Source organism: Prionailurus bengalensis, chromosome D1, assembly GCF_016509475.1.
Source record: "Prionailurus bengalensis isolate Pbe53 chromosome D1, Fcat_Pben_1.1_paternal_pri, whole genome shotgun sequence".
Taxonomy (NCBI): Eukaryota; Metazoa; Chordata; class Mammalia; order Carnivora; family Felidae; genus Prionailurus; species Prionailurus bengalensis.
Genome location: NC_057346.1, coordinates 115982342 through 115995011, shown reverse-complemented (window position 1 = coordinate 115995011; position 12670 = coordinate 115982342). Strand labels below are relative to the sequence as shown.

General features: G+C 52.3%; 1 long non-coding RNA gene across 1 annotated transcript; it reads right to left on the bottom strand.

The window, feature by feature from the left end:
- Positions 1-329: 329 nt before the first annotated feature.
- LOC122484198 lies at positions 330-5548 on the bottom strand. The gene is made up of 2 exons (XR_006297558.1): positions 1778-5548; positions 330-491 (listed from the first exon to the last, which is right to left on the bottom strand). It is a non-coding gene; the product is annotated as an uncharacterized LOC122484198 (long non-coding RNA).
- Positions 5549-12670: the final 7122 nt, after the last annotated feature.

Below are 12670 nucleotides of genomic sequence, written 5' to 3'. Positions count from 1 at the left end.
AGCTTTGATGTCAAGCCTGGGCCTGGAGAGATTAAAACGCGGGAGATGGGAGATAGGGCTCGGTGGGGAGTGGGCCTCGGCCCCCCCACTCCTGCCCTGGGCAAGGGGCGTCTCTGCACACACAGGGCACAGGGCAGAGCCAGGTGCAGAGGGCCGTGGGCCCCGTGGCCAAGAGAGCAAGTCCTGTCTGCTGTGGCTCAGACATGGTGTTCACCCGATGCCCACCCAGCCAGGGCTGGATGCCCACCCAGCCAGCCCTCAGCCCCGTGCTGAGTGTGCGGGGGGCGGGGGTGCTCGTTCACAAAGAAGAATCACCAGTGGCCACTAGGTGAAGGGAAGGGTTTAATGCGATCTATCATCCTGTGCCTGGAGCTGGAACCACAGAGCCTTCATGCTGCCGAGCTTCTCTTGTAGCTCTCCAGGTGGTGTAAGACCCAGCCTGCAGGAATCAGGAAGCTGAGGAACATCACCGAGAGCCCGATGGCTTGCTCCTGGGTGAGGGAAGCACGGGTGAGTGCACTGGGCCGTTACCAGGGTCGTTCCCAGGGCATCGAGGAAGGCCATTACCTGCCCCTCTGTGCCCGGGTCCTAACCAGAGCAGCAGGTCCAGAGTTACAGGCATCCTGCCCCACCCCCTCTGCTCCGGTGGGACCCTTGGCCCAGCCCCAGACTTCCTGTGCGTCAGATGGAAAAAGCCTGCCGGGTGCCAGCAGTGACCACCGTAGTCATCAGTTTGGACAGCTGCTGCGGAGACCAGGCTAGCAGCCCTGGGCTCCAGTCTCTGGAGCGGGACCTCTCATCTTAGCCCCCTTCCCCCCCACCAAGAGCCTCCCTGGCCAGGCCATGTGTCCCTCGACCTTGAACTCCTTCTGACCTTGCGTGACAAGCACCCTCACTTCCAGTTACCAGGAGACAAGAGCATGTCCGGTGCTGTGCAGGATGGAAGAGGTTCGGATTGTGTAAACAACTGCAGGGCCCTTTTCCCTAAATGGTGGTCCTGCTCAGAAGCCTGGATGGAGGAGAGGGGACCCCTTCCGCTCTGTGTGCAGGTGTGTGCACGGACACCTGGAGCCAGGTTCTGGAGAACCATAGGTCCCCTTCACTTGGTTTCCTCCGGAAGGAGAGCCTGGGTCCAGTCATCACTCCCTGTTCCTAAAACAGAGTCAGATGCCGGGCTGGACTCTTCCTCTTCGCTTCACTCCCAGCAGCCTCAGCGACGCTAGCCCAGAGCTGGGCCCTTAGGCTACACCCACGGTCTGACCTTGGGCAGATGACCTTCTAGACCTTGGTTTATTGACGCTGAAAACAGGTCGTTGTCTGCTCTCCTGCAGCCCCAGGGTGACTGGGGTGCATGTTTCCCCTTGTGCTTCCTGACCCTCCAGGCAGCCCACTCTTCCCCTTCAGTAGTGGTGAAGCCAGAGTAGACACTGAGCGCCCTTCAAGCTCAGCGGTTAGCACCCCTCATTTGACAGGAGGCGAGTCGGGGCCTGAGAACAAACCCTCCCCTAACTAACTCCGCCGACTGCTTTGGGAGCCTGGCCTTCAGGTAGTGACCGCAAGGACCCTTCCTGGAGTGGGGACACTGTCCCAGACACGGACTGAGTTCTAGCACCAGGATTACCTCCAGAAGCTGCACCCCTGAGAGGACATTCCCCCTCTCCTTTACCAGCCTGGCCTTCTGTGCCCTGCCCCCAAACCTATCTCATTTTCACAACAGCGCAGGACTGCCCACTCCACCTGCTCGGGTCAGCCCCCCTGCTGCCCTGGAGGTTCTTACCATGGGAGAAGTGGGTGTTCTGGCTGGCTTGGCGGAGACGTGTGCCTTGGGAAGCACCCAGCCGCTCCGGGGGGCTGGCAGCAGCCTGCTGGCGGAGGCTAACCTCAGCATGGCCGTTGAGCCGAGCTCCTCGTGCCCAGCAAAGTTCTGCACTTCTGCTCGGCGTGTCCTCTGCTCACTTGGGTGTTGGGGCTTTTTATAGCTCCGGGGGAGGGGGCAGGGAGCACTGCAGCTGTCCCCTCCCGTCGTGGTGCTTTGGCAGAAAGCACGCCCGCTCAGAAGTGGGGAGAGCCAGCGCGCAGACCGGCAGCTGCCAGCACTGCCCCTGCCGTGGCCCCCGAGGTCTTCGGGCCCTGTGTAGCGCAGGCAGACATCACCTGGAGAAGGCCTTCATTCCTCTGAGAAAGGCGCTCGGAGAAGCAGGGCCAGGGAAGTCAGGGAATTTGGGAGCGCAAGAATGGAAAAGTGACATCATTTCAGAGTGAGCCTTAAATATCTGGGGTGTCAGCTGGCAGGACGGTGCATAGAGCTATTTTTAAGTTCTCTTAACTTGGGAGTTCCCGGCGGAGCTGCCCAGCCTCCTCGTCCGTGACCGATGCAGCCCCACTCCACCTGCGCGCGGCACTGGTGGGTCAGAGCAGCCTGGCTGCTGATTTCAGTGGCGTTGTCACTAATGCTGACAGCTTTGTCCCGAGACTAGACAGTCACCATTGCACCATCGTTGCACTAGTCGTGGCACACGGTAGATCAGCAGATACTTTGTGCACGCCAGTTCGGGGACAGGGAGGTGGCGTGGGGGTGGGGGGTGGGCAACACTCAGGCCCTTGCCTCCTGGCCCACATGCAGGTAAAGGCTCCCAGGGCCAAATGTCCTGGGTCCGCGCTGCCCACCAACCCTGGGGTAGTGGGCCTGTAACCCACCCACAAGCCCTGTGTGAGCTCAGAGCCTCCCTGCCTCTCTTCCCTTCTACAGAGAATGGGTCACTCGTTTCTTCCCACAGCAAACATCTCCTGGCAAATCTGTTCTACTGAGAGATTGTTTCACACCTCCTCTCTGTACAAACCCTTCCGCCTCACTGGAGACCCTGCTGCTGATTCCGAGAGAACAGAAGTGACCAGATACGACCCGCTGCTCAACCCCACTTCCCGTTGCCCAGGAGTGCCGTGGCCCTGAGCCCCAGGGGGTCACATGCCAAGGTCAAGTCCCCAGCGGCCTCTCCAGCCCTTCTCTCCTAGGTTGCTGGATGCTGAGCCTCTGCTCTTCCTTCCGCCTTGTCCGGATCTTGCGTGACCCCTGACAGCCCCAGGACTTTCACTGTCTCTTCACCCACCTTCACGCCTCATCTGGCCTTGTACCCCGGCGGCTTATCAGTCACGATATTTAGGATGTACCGACGCCAACCCTTACCCCCTCTTTGGTGGGGTTCCTGAGGCTCTACAGTGAGTGCCCCACCCTGTCCCTTCCCAGCTGCTCAGCCCAAATGTCTGAGCACCACCCTTGTTTCCCTCGGGTGCTCACGCTTCCACCAGGTCACCAACATCACCACACCCCACCCTCCCCCCGTACAACCTTGAATGTGTCCTCTGAGACTGTCCCACACAGTGGCCAGGACAGCCCTTCAGGAACAACCAGGGCCTGCCACTGTCACTGCTCAGCGCAGCCCCCCCCCCCCCCAGAGACTCTACCCACTTCCTTCTCATGGCCTCCAAGGCCTAAAGGGTCTGACCACTGCCTGCCTGGTCCCAGCCACACCTCACTCCCACCCACACTGGTGCCTCAGCCTCATGTTTCCAAATTAGTCAGGCCCTGTTCAAACGACCTCTCCTCAGACACATCTTATTGGTTGGTGGTCTGCTTATGTAGCTGGAATACAAGCCCGATAAGGGCAAGGACTATTGTTGGGCTCATCACAGAACTGTTGGGGCCTGGCAGATTTCCAGTCAATGTTGGAAGGATAGGTTGGGGTGTGGAAAGGAGGGATGGGAGCGGGGCCTGGATGGATGGGGTCGGGAGGACAGGTGTAGTTCTCATGTCACAGCCGGCATCAGCTTGGATTGAGAGAGGAAACTGCAGGGCTTTACTCTACTGTCAGCAGGACCTTGATTACTGTGGACGGCAGTAAAGGTCACAGCCCAGACCTGATCAGTGTGGGCACAGGCCAGTCGCCGAGAAGCAGCAGGCCATCTGACCACATCGGTCCCTCAGCCCCCAGACTCGGCTGCGGTCACCGTCCTCACCAGGTATGATGACACCCCAATCCGCTTGTCTACAAGCGGTGGGTTGATGATCCGAATACATCGCATGAGGATCCTAGTTTCGCTTTTGTCCTTCCCTGGAAACCACCCTCGTTCCAACTGTGGGGCTCTTTTCTGGGCGCCCCACCCCGCCTCCCACTGTCTCCCTGTGCCTTGGTTTCCAGTGAGGAGCCAAGTCCCTGGAAGCCGGAGGCGGGCGTGTGTCCTGAATGTTATCTCCAGCAGCTGGGTCCCGATGTCAGCCTTAGGCCGTGGGGGGCTCTGCCCCTCCTCTAGAGTAATCCCTTCCACCTAAACCTTTAATTATAGGTCCAGTCAGGAATAAGGCTGCGGGTCAGATGATCAATCATCCAGCCTACGGTGTTTCTTTTTTCACAGAAAAGACCTGCTGTCCCCAACCATCCAGGCGTGGTTGTAAGGAAGGCCTTCTCCGTCCTTCCCAGCTCAGGAGGCAGGGGTGTAAGGGCGGGGGTGGGGGGGTGGGGGGGTGGGGCGTGTGCTACTGTGCTGCAGGACGGCAGCCCAGCACCAGATGAGAAAGGCCCTGGTGAGGGCTGGGACAGGGGAGCTGGGGCTGCCCTCCAAGGGAGAGAGATGTCCTCAAACTTTTATGCTACGCCAGCTTTCGCCTTCAGCTCCTTTCCATCCATACCCTCCATGCCTAACCTTCCCAGCCTTCCGGAGCACAAACCTGCCTCCCTCGCTTCTGTGTTCACACAGCTTCCGGGGATTCCGCCACCTGCAGTGGTGGGCTTCAGGCCTCAACCTTACTGGGTTTTTAGTCCCAAGAACCACCTGTTCAAAACAAACCCTGCACAGATCCCTGCCGCCCCGACCCCACACAGATGCTACCAGAGGTGGGGAGCCTGGCATGGCCTCTACCTTCATTGCTCTGTGGCCACAGTGCTTCTGCAGAGCACTGCCCTGTGTCCTGGGCTGCCTTCTTCCACCTGGAAGGAAATGAGACAACCCGTGGAGAAGGGCGTGGTGGCCAAGTTGGGGGTCGTATTGAACAACAAAGTAAAAGGCTCTGAGGGCTGGAGGGTTGGATGAATCCCCTGTAACAGCAGGAGAAACCATGGCTTGAAGAGGGAGCGGGCCCAGGGTTCGGGACAAGCCAGGCCTGTCCCTGGCCTGTCCTGGACAGAAGTAGCATCAGGAAGAGCTCCCGAAGGCAACACAGAAGTACCTCTGTCTCCCGAATCCTCAGCCTCGTGTCCTTCATCCAGCCACATCCAGCATGTACCTATCTCTGCCCTCCACCTGTCCCTGCTGCCCCGGGGACACCCGTGCACACCCTCCCTCTCAAAGCTGCCAGGCCACCTGCAAGGTCTGGGGTAGACACTGTGGGCGCATGGCACCACCCTGTGTCCATACTCGGAACCACAGCAGCTGCTGGAGAAACCAGAGAGGCACTGACAGCGAGACAAAGGTTCTTAGCCTCAGGGACCCAGAAAAAAAATGCACATGCACGCAAACATTTGCATATTGTTTTTCTTGCATTGGAAATCTATTTCATCACATAAAACAGTGGTTCTCAAAGTAAGGTCCCTGGACCAGCAGCAGCAGCATCACCTGGGAACTTGTTAGAAATTCTAGGGGCACCTGGGTGGCTCAGTTGGTTGAGCGTCCGACTTCGGCTCAGGTCACGATCTCACGATTCATGGGTTCAGGCCCCCTGTCAGGCTCTGTGCTGACAGCTCAGAGCCTGGAGCCCGCTTCCGATTCAGTGTCCCCCCCTCTCTCTCTGCCTCTCCCCCACTTGCTCTCTCTCTCTCTGTGTCTCTTTCAAAAATAAACATAAAAAAAAAAAAATTCTGTGATGGTCCCAGTGGCCTGTTACAATAATCTTCCCAGGAAATTCTGATGCACAGACAAGTTTGAGAACCATTTTATGTTATATAAAAACTGGACGCTTCATGCTATTCATTCGAAACTAAATGTACACCCCGCCGCCTGAGAGGGCTCAGTGGGATAACCATTCGACTTTGGCTCAGGTCATGATCTCACAGTCTGTGAGTTCCAGCCCCGCGTCGGGCTCTGTGCTGACAGCTCGGAGCCTGGAGCCTGCTTCAGATTCTGTGTCTCCCTCTCTCTCTGCCCCTCCCCTGCTCATGCTCTGTCTCTCAAAAATAAACAAACATTAAAGACTTTTTAAAATAAATCTCACCCAGGCTGCAAAACTCAGCCCTTTCCTTTTATCTACAAAAACACACTTCCACTAAGTAGAGCAGGATTTGCTGAAAACTTGTAGTTCAGGGGTAGAGAATCTTGCCGGGGGGGGGGGGGGGGGGGGGCAGCTGCCTCTTCCTACATCCCACTCTTGCACTCACTCCCCGGAAGCTCAGCTCTCAGGCCCACCCAATGCGGGATACACGCACAGAGACACTGGTGCTCAGCAGTCAGCAGCTCACACCCCCACAGTCCTTGGTGTGATCGCTCATTTTATGTGTCAGCTCAAGTGGGCCATGACGCCCAGATACCTGGTCCAACATTATTCCGGATGTCCCCGTGAAGGTGATTTTTGGGCGAGATTAACATTTAAATGGGTGGACTTTACGTAAAGCAGATTACTCTCCGTGGTGTGGGTGGGCCTCATCCAATCAACTTAAGGCCATAACAACAAAAACTGACCTTCCCAAGCAAGAAGGAACTGCCAGCAGATGGCCTTTGGACTCAAACTGCCAGCCCACCTGCACCGTTTGGACTTACCAAGTCTCCACAATCACAGGAGCCAATTTCTTAAAGTAAATCCTCCCCACCCCATCTCTCCCCCTACACACACACAAACCCTGTTGGTCCTGATTCTCAGGTAGAACCCTGACTAACACAGTGGGCAAAACTGTGCCAGAAGAGAAGCCCTTTAGGTGTTTTGTCCTTTCACCTTTGGCAGCGAAAATAAAACTTTATTACACTTTCTTTTCTCTAATGCACACCATATTAAGCGATGCCTAATGCAGCCCAGACACGTCATTGATGATAACAGCAGGAACATTTCATACCATCGTTCCCTGACATGTAAGTTTCTCTTGCCGTGTAACGAATCGTCACCAACCTGGCAGCTCAGGACAGGGCGCTCACTGTCTCCGTGTTTGCGGGGCCAGCTGTCCAGGTGTGGGTTGCTGGTCCTTCGTGCAGGTCTCACCAGCTGACATCAAGGGGTCACAGGGCCACAATTCCCGTCTGAGGCCCAGGGTCCTCCGCCGGGGTCACCGCTTGTTGGCAGCATCCAGATCCTTGCCGGGGTAGGGCTGAGGTCCTGACTGCTGGCCGGCTGCCGGCCGGAGACTGTCCTCACCGCCTAGAGGCCTCCCTCAGATCCTTGCCACATGACTCCCTCTGTAAGTACTTCACAACATCCTGTTTGCTACTTCAAGGTCAGCAAGAGAATCTCTCATTTCAAAATTTTCTGGCATTTTATTTATTTTTTTAAAATATTTATTTACTTTTGAGAAAGAGAGAACAAGTGGATGAGAGGCAGAGAGAGAGAGAGAGAGAGAGAGATTGAGTCCCAAGCAGGCTCCACACTGTCAGCACAGAGCCCAAGTGGGGCTCAAACTCAAGAACCGTGAGATCATGACCTGGGCCGAAATCAAGAGTCAGATGCTTACCTGGCTGAGCCACCCAGGAACCCCTCAAATTGTTCTGGCGTTTTAAAAGTAATTTTTTAAGAACAGTTTTAGATTTACAGAAAAATTCTGAAGATAGTACAGAGTTCCCATATAACCCACATCCAAGTCCCCCTATTATTAACATCTTACATGATGGTTACTTTTATGTCTCAACTTGAATGAGCAGTACAGTGACCAGACATTCAATCAAAGGTTTTTCCAAATGTGTCTCTGAGGGTGTTTCTAGATGAGATTGACATGTGAATCAGTGGACTGAATGAAGATAACTCTTCCCAGTGTGGGTGGGCCTCATCCAATCAGTTGAAGCCTTGTTTTGCTGTTTGTGCCGGTTTGTTTGTTTTGTTTTCTTTTTTGAGAGACAGAGAGAGAGCGCGCGAGCAGGTGAGCAGCGGAAGCCAAGAGAGAGGGAGACACAGAATACAAAGCAGGCTCCAGGCTCTGAGCTGTCAGCACAGAGCCCAGAACACTTCACCGACTGAGCCACCCAGGGCCCCCTGTGGGTTTCTTATTAATGCTGTCCCTTCCCTCCTCCTGCCTGACTGTTTGATCTGGGACATGGGTCTTTTCTTGCCTTCAGATACAAACTGAAACATCAGCTCTCTTAGGGTTACAAGCCTGCCGCTTTCAGAATGGAACTTCACCACCAGGTCTCCTGGGTCTCCCGCTTGTCGGCTACAGATCTTGGGGATTCTGTTTCCACAATCATGTGAGCCGGTTCTTTATAATAAATCTATATCTATAACCATCTATACCCTGTTAATTCTGTTTCCCTGGAGAACCCTGACACGATTGGTGCATCATCAGAAACTAAGTAAAGTCCACACTTTATTCAGATCTACTCAGTTTCCCTCTAATGTCCTTTTCCTGTTCCAGGACTTCACCCTGGACCCTACCCAGGACCCCCATGACATTCAGTCGTCATGTCTCCTGTGGCCCCTCGGGGCTGTGACATCTTCTCAGACTTTCTTTGTTTTTGATGACCTTGACAGATTGGAGGACTGGTCAGGCATATTGTAGGATGCCCCAGTATTGGAATTTGTCTGTTTTCCTCGTGGTTAGGCTGGGGCTACGGGGTCTGGGAGGATGACCACAGAGGCAAAGTTCCATTTTCATCACATCATGTCAGAGGTACACAAGATCCACCTGACTTGCCACCGTGATGCTGACCCGGAGTGCTGGGCTGCAGTGTGCTTGTCGGTTTCTCTACCGCGGTTTGCTCAGTGTCCCCCTCCCATCCTGTGCTTTCTTTGGAAGGAGGTCCCTCTGCACAGCCTGCACGTAAAGAGCGCCACCTCCTGAGGGTGGAGTATCTGCAGAAGTTATTTTAAATTCTTTTGCCTGGGATATTGTCTCCCACTTATTATTACTTTTTATTTTTATTCACTTGTTATTGTTTATTCGGTTATTTATATCAGTATGAACTCATGGGCTTTGTTTTATGTGTTGGATTATAATCAATACTACTTTATTATGTTGCTCAAATTTTTCCAGGTTTGGCATTGAGAGTTCCTTCTTTTGGCTCCTGTGTCCTTTTAGCATACATAGCCTTATCAGTATGGCGCTTGCTCGTTTTTTTTCAATTTGTTTGTTCTGGATACTTCCTTACTTGCTCGCATGATAAAATGCTCCAGGCTCATCTTGCATACTTTCTGCCCCAGTCCTGAAATAAGCCGAGAGCCCTGATCCCTTTTATTGGTTGACTAGCACTGGAAACCAAGACCTGGGCAGTCAGTGGACACATGACATGTACTTGTCAAAATTCACAGAACTTCACAGTACAGAGTGAACATTAATGTATGCAAATTTTATTTTTTTAAGCTTATTTATTTATTTATTTTCAGGGAGAGAGCATGAGTAGGGTAGAGGCAGAGAGAGAGGGAGAGAGAATTCTACGCAGGTCAGTGCAGAGCCTGACACAGGGCTCAAACTCACGAACCATGAGATCATGACCTGAGCAGAGATTAAGAGTCGGATGCTTAACTAACTGAGCCACCCAGGTGCCCCTAACGTACGCAAATTTTAAAGTATCATTAGGATGTCAGGGACTCCCAGGACGGAATGCAGTATGTGACAGAAGAATCTAATCATATTCTACATATATGAAACAATCTCACTGAAGGGAGTGTGGAAAAGGCACTGACCCCAGTAGAGTCTGTAAGAATAAAGGCAAAGAAACTGCAAACAGCATGGTGCTCTAGCTGGAAAAGTAGTTCCTCAGAGGGGTGCATGGGAGACAGATGTATATCCCCAAAGTATATAGCAATAGAAAGCCAACTCAACAGAAAATTCTAATGAGTAACGTAGCAAACTGCCTTCCTGGGTACGCGGCTGGACTGCATTTCTGCCGGAGTCCAGCCCCAGCAGGTCCAGGGGTTCCCGAAGGATGAACGGCATCGGCGAGAATAACAAATGGACACGACAGCAGTGTGTCCGACTGGCCGCTTTACTGTGGCAAGCCTGGCATTATATTTGTTAGCGATTTCCTTGTAGCGTGCGTCACCTACGCTTCTCGGCTTTATCTAATTCTAAAAACGTTCCTTTGTGTAATCGCCCATCAAGGAACCTCATGGTTATTTTCTTGTAACGTTCCCTCCTGGCCTTTGCTTATCGAGTAATTTCTTCATATTATTTTCATTATGTATCTACGTTTATTTATAGTCTATAAAGCATTTGCTTTGCTATTTTCGTGAAAGGTCATCTAGCTCTCAGCACCTCGAGTGGAACGAGTGGAACGTTTACAGGGACATGACTTCTTAATTGTTCCTTTGAACTGTTTGCGGTAGAAGGAACAAAAGTATTCGCTTTGGTCTGGGGTGCCTGGAGGGAGCCAAGAGGGCTGGGAACCCACGCCTTATGCGCTCCCAGAGAGACAACGTATACCTGGGAACTAATGAACCATTCTGTACCTTAACCCACCGGGTCCAGTTACCATCTGGAATGCCTCCTGGGGGCCAAGTGGGCCTAGGGGTTGGAGCAACTCGTAGCCATAGAGACATTGCTTTGTTGCCGGAGTGGGGCTTTCGAACCCGTTTGCCCCCCTCCCTGGCTGGGAAACATATGGGGCTATCCTTCCTTTGGGTAGGGGACGGGCAGGCGGGGGTGGCACCGGCTGGATATAAGGTTTCTTTTTTGTCCTGGGGGTCATCCCCAGAAAATATCCCCGAGTTTGCCCCCACGGGTTTCTTTTGAATCATCAGTGCCAATTGGACCATGGGGATGGCCATGATGAGTAAGAGGAGGGATACCAGTAGCTTCCCATTCGGAGGGTCGCTGTGCGTTGCCCTTCTGCCGGCTGCCCGGGCTGTGCCATCAGGAAGGCTGGATGGATCGGCTCCCGGCACATTTCCCACCCCTTCCTGCTGTTAGGGTTGGCCACAGGATTCTGAGTGGAAGTGACATGAATAAGCTCTTGACCTGACTGTACACATTTTCATGCATCGGGTTGTTTCGTAGAGCAATGTCATAGTAGGGGAAGATGGGAATAATCCAGTTTTCATTAGCAGGGCACTGGTTAGATAACTTGTGGTCATCTCTACAATGATGACAGTGAAAAGAATGAACTATATTTACATACACCAGCATGGAAAGATGTCCAAAACACATTGGTTATTAAATGAACAAAGCAAGTTAAAAAGCATACACCATATCACATCACAATGGGATACTACTCAGCAACAGAAAAGGAACAAACTACCAAGCCGCATTACCGCATGGACGAGTCTCACGCACTGAGGAAAGGAGCCCAGCTGGGCGCCATAAACTGCATGCCATCTCAAGGGCTGACAAACAATGTACGGCCTGAGAAAACTCAGCCCACATCTTATTCTGGTATCTCCTGTGAGTAAAGAATGTTTATTTACATTTTTAAATGGTTGAAAGGAAAGGGAAAAGGGAAAAGGGAAGACGGAAAAGGGAAAAGGGAGGGGAGGGGAGGGGAGGGGAAAAGAGGGACACCTTGGTGGCTCAGTTAGTTAAGCCTCCGACTTTAGCTCAGGTCATGATCTCACGGTCCGTGAGTTCGAGTCCTGCGTCGGGCTCTGTGCTGACAGCTTGGAGCCTGGAGCCTGCTTTGAATTCTGGGTCTCCCTCTCTCTCTCTCTGCCCCTCCCACACTCATGCTCTGTCTCTCTCTCTGTCAAAAATAAAAAAGTGAACATAAAGAAAAGAAAAAGGATATATGAAAAACACATTTAAAAATAAAAAATAATGGGGGCGCCCGGGTGGCGCAGTCGGTTAAGCGTCCGACTTCAGCCAGGTCACGATCTCGCGGTCCGGGAGTTCGAGCCCCGCGTCAGGCTCTGGGCTGATGGCTCAGAGCCTGGAGCCTGTTTCCGATTCTGTGTCTCCCTGTCTCTCTGCCCCTCCCCCGTTCATGCTCTGTCTCTCTCTGTCCCAAAAATAAGTAAACGTTGAAAAAAATAAATAAAAAAAAAAATAAATAAAAAATAATGAAAAATAAAATATAATGAAAATAGAGTATATGAAAACTTGTGAGATGTAGCTAACTCATGCCTTGAAGGAAATTTATGGTTTTAAATATATACATTAGAAAGGGAGAAAAACTGGGGCGCCTGGGTGGCTCAGCTGGTTGAGTGTCCAACTTCAGCTCAGGTCACGATCTCATGGTTCGTGGGTTCGAGCCCCACGTCAGGCTCTGTGCTGAAAATTCAGAGCCTGCAGCCGGCTTCCAGTTCTGTCTCCGGCTCTCTCTGCCCCTCCCCCACTTGTGCTCTGTCTCACTGTCTCTAAAATAAGTAAACATTAAAAAAAAACTTTTAAATAAAAAAAGAAAAGGAGAAAAACTGAAAACCAATGATCTAAGAATTCCTCTCAACAATTTAGGTGGAAAAATAGCAAATTAAGCTCCAAGAAAGTAAAAGGGATAAAGAAATATATAAGACTAAAAAAATAAATGGACAAGAGAGGGTTAACAAAGCCAAAAACAATTCAGGTATAACTATTCAAGACAAAAGAAGACACAAATAATCAATTTCCATAATGAAAAA